We start from the raw sequence: 6,490 nt of genomic DNA, 5'->3' as shown, positions 1-6,490 counted from the left end.
ACCAGCCAAACAAACCCCCACATTGCAGCTCCGGGAGCGGCAGGTGAGTTTACACACAGCGGGCGGGGGAGCGGCAGCGGCCGGCCGTCAACCGCGCCACCCGTGGGGGAGCTCATAAGAAATAGGAGCAGGAGTAGGCCAATCGGCCCCTCGAGCCTGCTCCACCATTCAATAAGATCATGGCTGATCTGATCCTAACCTCAAATCTTCTATCACTCTGCATCCACCCGAACCCATGTGATCTCCCGGGAGAGGCGAAAAACCAGATAAAGACCCAATGGCCAATTTGGGAGAAAAAAATCTGGGAAATTCCTCTCCGACCCATCTAGGCGATCGAAATTCTTCCAGGAGATCACTCTGTCCCTATATTTTCTACAGTACTTACCTTCTGTAAAGGCGATCTCCACCCCAGCCAGGAACAGGAATAAAACCATCTCCTGAAATCTAACAGAATTAGAACACAGTAGGAGCAGAACAAGGCTACACGGCCCCTGGGCCCGCTCCACTACCCACAGGGCCATGACCATTCCGAACCCAGACTGATGTCCAATTTCCTGCCCGCTCCCCGTAACCCTTTATTCCCTTTACTTCTAGGAAACTATCTATTTCTGTTTTAAATTTATTTAATGATGTAGCTTCCACAGCTTTCTGGGGCAGCAAATTCCACAAACCTACCACCCTCTGAGTGAAGAAGTTTCTCCTCATCTCAGTTTTGAATGAGCAGCCCCTTATTTTAAGATTATGCCCCCTAGTTCTAGTTTCACCCATCATTGGGAACATCCTCACCGCATCCACCCGATCAAGCCCCTTCACAATCTTATATGTTTCAATAAGATCGCCTCTCATTCTTCTGAACTCCAATGAGTAGAGTCCCAATCTACTCAACCTCTCCTCATATGACCACCCCCTCATCCCCGGGATTAACCGAGTGAACCTTCTTTGTACTGACTCGAGAGCAAGTATGTCTTTTCTTAAGTATGGACACCAAAACTGTATGCAGTATTCCAGGTGCGGCCTCACCAATACCTTGTACAACTGCAGCAATACCTCCCTGTTTTTATATTCCAACCCCCTAGCAATAAAAGCCAACATTCCATTGGCCTTCTTAATCACTTGCTGCACCTGCATACTAACTTTTTGAGTTTCGTGCACCAGGACCCCCAGATCCCTTTGTACTACAGTACTTTCCAGTTTCTTGCCATTAAGATAATAACTTGCTCTATGATTTTTCCTGCCAAACTGCATAACCTCACACTTTCCAGTATTGTATTCCATCTGCCAAATCTCTGCCCACTTACTTAGCCTGTCTATGTCCCTTTGCAGGTTTTTTATGTCCTCCTCACTCACTACTTTCCCTCCCATCTTTGTATCATCTGCAAACTTTGATATGTTACACTCGGTCCCCTCCTCCAAATCGTTAATATAGATTGTAAAGAGTTGGGGACCCAGCACTGACCCCTGCGGAACACCACTAGTTACTGGTTGCCAATCTGAGAACGAACCATTTATCCCAACTCTCTGCTTTCTGTTAGAGAGCCAATCCTCCACCCACGCCAGAATATTACCCCCAATCCCGTGATTTTTTATCTTGAGCAATAATCTTTTGTGTGGCACCTTGTCAAATGCCTTTTGGAAGTCTAAATACACTACGTCCACTGGTTCCCCTTTATCCACCCTGTATGTTACTTCCTCAAAAAACTCAAGCAAATTTGTTAAACATGACTTCCCCTTCATGAAACCATGCTGAGTTTGCCCTATTAAATTATGTTTATCCAAATGTCCCGTTACTGTCTCCTTAATAATGGACTCTAACATTTTACCAACCACAGATGTTAGGCTAACAGGTCTATAGTTTCCAGCCTTCTGCCTACTACCCTTTTTAAATAAGGGTGTTACATTAGCAGTTTTCCAATCTGCCGGGACCTTTGCTGAGTCCAGTGAGTTTTGGAAAATTATTACCAATGCATCCACAATCCCTACCGCTACTTCCCTCAAGACCCTGGGATGCAAGCCATCAGGTCCAGGGGATTTATCCGCCTTGAGTCCCATTATTTTACCAAGTACCACTTCCTTAGTGATTTTAATCGTATTTAGTTCCTCCCCCCCTAGAGCCCCATGTTTGTCCAGTGTTGGGATATTCTTAGTGTCCTCTACTGTAAAGACTGATACAAAATAATTGTTCAGTGTTTTTGCCATCTCCATGTTTCCCACCATTAATTTCCCGGTCTCATCCTCTAAGGGACCAACATTTACTTTAGCCACCCTTTTTCTTTTTATATAACTATAGAAACTTTTACTGTCTGTTTTTATATTTTTTGCTAATTTACTTTCATAATCTATCTTCCCTTTCTTAATCAATCTTTTTGTTATTTTTTGCTGTCTTTTAAAGACTTCCCAATCTTCCATCCTCCCACTAGATTTGGCTACCTTATATGCCCTTGTTTTTAGTCGGATACTATCCTTAATTACTTTACTTAGCCACGGATGGCTATCTTTTCTTTTACACCCTTTTTTCCTCAGTGGAATATATTTTTTTTGGAAGTTGTAAAATAACTCCTTAAATGTACACCACTGGTCATGTACCGTCTTACCCTTTAATCTATTTTCCCAGTCCACTCTAATTAATTCCGCTCTCATACCTTCATAGTCTCCTTTATTCAAGCTCAGCACGCTTGTTTGAGATCCAACCTTCTCACCCTCTAATTGAATATGGAACTCAACCATGTTATGGTCACTCATTCCAAGGGGATCCTTTACTAGGACATTTTTAATTAATCCTGTCTCATTACACAGGACCAAATCTAAGGTTGCTTGCCCCCTGGTCGGTTCAGTTACATACTGCTCAAGAAACCCATCCCTAATACACTCAATGAACTCTTCCTCAAGGCTGCTCTGCCCAATTTGATTTGTCCAGTTAATATGATAATTAAAATCCCCCATAATTATAGCTGTTCCCTTATTACAAGCCTCAACTATTTCCTGATTAATACTCCGTCCAACAGAGTTGCAACTGTTCGGAGGCCTATAGACTACACCCACTAGTGTTTTTTTCCCCTTATTATTCCTTACCTCCACCCAAACTGTTTCACTATCCTGCTCCTTTGACCCAATATCATTTCTCTGTATTATAGTGATTCCTTCCTTTATTAACATAGCCACCCCACCTCCTCTCCCTTCCTGCCTGTCCTTCCTGATTGTTAAATAACCTGGTATGTTTAATTCCCAGTCATGGTCACCCTGCAGCCATGTTTCTGTAATGGCCACAAGATCATACCCATATGTCATTATTTGTGCCGTTAACTCATTCATTTTGTTACGAATGCTACGTGCATTCAGATAAAGAACTTTCAAATATGTTTTGTAACACTTAGTTCCTGTTTTTTCCCTTTTTAGTACTTTACTTTTTACTCCATACCTTCTGTCCCTTCCTGACACATTCTGTTTTTTAATTCCCCCACTGCTACCTAAGTCTATGACCTTCTCTGTTGTCATTTCTATTATTTGCTCTCTAGAAACCTCCCCCCCACTAATTAGTTTAAAGCCCTCTCTACAGCCCTAGTTATATGATTCGCCAGGACTCTAGTCCCAGCACTGGCCAAGTGGAGTCCGTCCCAACAGAACAGCTCCCTCCTGTCCCAGTACTGGTGCCAGTGTCCCAAGAAGCAAAACCCATTTCTCCCACACCAGTCTTTGAGCCACGCATTTAACTCTTTAATTTTATTTATCCTAGCCAAATTCGCTCGTGGCTCAGGTAATAACCCAGAGATTATTACCCTTGAGCTGGGGTCCGTCTCGGCCCGAGAGCCCGGCCGGGCCTGAAGCGCTAGGCCCCGCACGGCCGGTATCACAACGGCACCGGGCCTCAGGCGCTAGGCAGGGAGAGGGAAGGGAGGGACAGAGAGAGGGGGAGGGAGGGGAGGGAGAGGAGAGGGAGGGACAGAGAGAGGGGACAGACAGGGGCAGGGAGACCGCGCGGCCCAAAATTGCCCTGGCAACGCCGGGCACCCCCAGCTAGTTAAATATATTCAAGAAGGAGTTGGATATATTTCTTAAGGCTAAAGGGATCAAGGGGTATGGGGAGAAAGCAGGGACCGGGTACTGAATTTGGATGATCAGCCATGATCGCATTGAATGGCGGAGCAGGCTCGAGGGACTGAATGACCTACTCCTGCGCCTATCTTCTATGTTTCTATGAAGCCATCCATGCCCGCATACAACAAGACCTAGACGACATTCAGGCTTGGGCTGACAAGTGGCAGGTAACATTCGCGCCACACAAGTTCCAGGCAATGACTATCTCCAACAAGCGAGAGTCTAACCACCTCCCCTTGATATTCAATGGCATTACCATCGCTGAATCCCCCACCATCAACATCCTGGGCGTCACCATTGACCAGAAACTTAACTGGACCAGCCACATAAATACTGTGGCTACAAGAGCAGGCCAGAAGCTGGGTATTCTGCGGCAAGTGTTTCACCTCCTGACTCCCCAAAGCCTTTCCACCATCTACAAGGCACAAGTAAGGAGTGTGATGGAATACTCTCCACTTGCCTGTATGAGTGCAGCTCCAACAACACTCAAGAAGCTCAACACCATCCAGGACAAAGCAGCCCGCTTAATTGGCACCCCATCCACCACCTCAAACATTCACTCCCTCCACCGCCGGCGTACCGTGGCTGCAGTGTGTACCATCTACAAGATGCACTGCAGCAACTCGCCAAGACTTCTTCGGCAGCACCTCCCAAACCCGCGACCTCTTCCACCTAGAAGGACAAGGGCAGCAGGCGCATGGGAACACCACCACCTCCAAGTTCCCCTCCAAGTCACACACCATCCTGACTTAGAAGTATATCGCCGATCCTTCATCGTCACTGGGTCAAAATCCTGGAACTCCCTCCCTAACAGCACTGTGGGAGTACCTTCACCACACGGACTGCAGCTGTTCAAGAAGGTGGCTCACCACCACCTTCTCGAGGGTGACTAGGGATGGGCAATAAATGCTGGCCTTGCCAGCGACACCCACATCCCAGGAACAATTTTTTTTTAAATGAGGGTTCTCCCAGCGGGTGAGGGTCTCGGGTCTCCCTCCCAGCACTCAGTTTATGTTTTGTACATTTTCACTTTTACAGGAAGTGTTAAAACATCACGTTGCACAGAATCGTTCATAGATTTTAAAAGTTAGTGATTAAGATTCTTTAAATAAATACCCGTTGTATGTATAGGAATGCAAGAAGACGTCAGAATCACATGTCTACATTCTTATTTATTATATTAAAAATTGATGAAGTCTCTTTATTTTCAATGTTCAATGGGGAATGAACCGCTAACAATTCACAGTCTAACAGTAGATAAAAATCTCTGTGTTCTGTACACTCTGCAATATGCTAAAAGTGTTCCTGGAAACGCTATACCAGAGAAAACAAAACTGGAAGAGATTCTGCACTTGGGTCAGTCAGAGTCAGGGTCAGAGGTGGGATCAGGGTCAGAGTCAGAGTCAGCTACATGATTAGGGTCAGGGTCGGGGAGGGGGATGGGGACACACTGTTCAGTTACAAGGCTCCAGCCAGAATGGTATGGGGCCGGTTTGACGGAGCCATTAGTCTTTTCCTGTCTGTTAATTTCATGAGTTCCTGTGTCACCAGAGACCTGCATCGTAACATAGTAATTACAGCACAGGAGGTGGCCATTTGGCCCCGGCGCCTGTACTAGCTCATGTTGAGTTCAGTGTCCTTCCAGTCCCAAACACCACCATAAAGAACAATGATTGATTTGCTAAAATGAGTCATGTCAGTTCAGCAGCCCTGGAACTGGAGACAGTGCGATGTCCTCAATGCTGGGGGGGGAGGTCGGGGGGGGGGGTAGAGAGGGGGAACGGGGAGAGCCCAGTGAGAAATGGGGGAAACGCACAAGAGGTCGATGGCCGTGCCTCATCCCGAGTATATAACAGTGACGGGTTCACGCTGAATCTGCAGTAAAGGGTTCGCACTGGGCCCAGTGAAGGGTTTGCACTGGATCAACAGTGAAGGGTTCTCACTGGATCTACAGTGACGGGTTCCCACTGGATCTACAGTGACGGGCTCCCACTGGATCTACAGTGACGGGTTCCCACTGGATCTACAGTGACAGGCTCCCACTGGATCTACAGTGACAGGTACACACTGGATCTAAAGTGAAAGGATCCGCACTGGATCTACAGTGATGGGTTCTCACTGGATCTACAGTGAAGGGTTCACACTGGATCTACAGTGAAGGGTTCACACTGGATCTACAGTGAAGGGTTCACACTGGATCTACAGTGACGGGTTCACACTGGATCTACAGTGAAGGGTTCACACTGGATTTACAGTGAAGGGTTCACACTGGATTTACAGTGATGGGTTCACACTGGATCTACAGTGAAGGGTTCACACTGGATCTACAGTGAAGGGTTCACACTGGATCTGCAGTGACGGGTTCACACTGGATCTACAGTGAAGGGCTCACACTGGA

At 46.5% G+C, this 6,490-nt stretch overlaps 1 protein-coding gene across 2 annotated transcripts in view; it reads right to left on the bottom strand.

Annotated features, from left to right (window-relative positions):
- Positions 1-5,244: 5,244 nt before the first annotated feature.
- Positions 5,245-6,490, bottom strand: part of ric8a (RIC8 guanine nucleotide exchange factor A) — a 20,102-nt gene continuing 18,856 nt past the window's right edge. For both annotated transcript variants that reach the window (XM_086008429.1, XM_086008430.1), the window contains exon 8: positions 5,245-6,490. This exon is cut by the window's right edge and continues 647 nt beyond it. The gene's annotated coding sequence lies outside the window, so the exon portion shown is untranslated.

The sequence above is a fragment of the Somniosus microcephalus genome, chromosome 15, assembly GCF_052327205.1.
Source record: "Somniosus microcephalus isolate GS21.2 chromosome 15, FLI_Smic_1.0, whole genome shotgun sequence".
Lineage (NCBI taxonomy): Eukaryota > Metazoa > Chordata > Chondrichthyes > Squaliformes > Somniosidae > Somniosus > Somniosus microcephalus.
The sequence above is the reverse complement of the archived record's forward strand: the minus strand, read 5'-3'. Positions and strand labels throughout refer to the sequence as shown.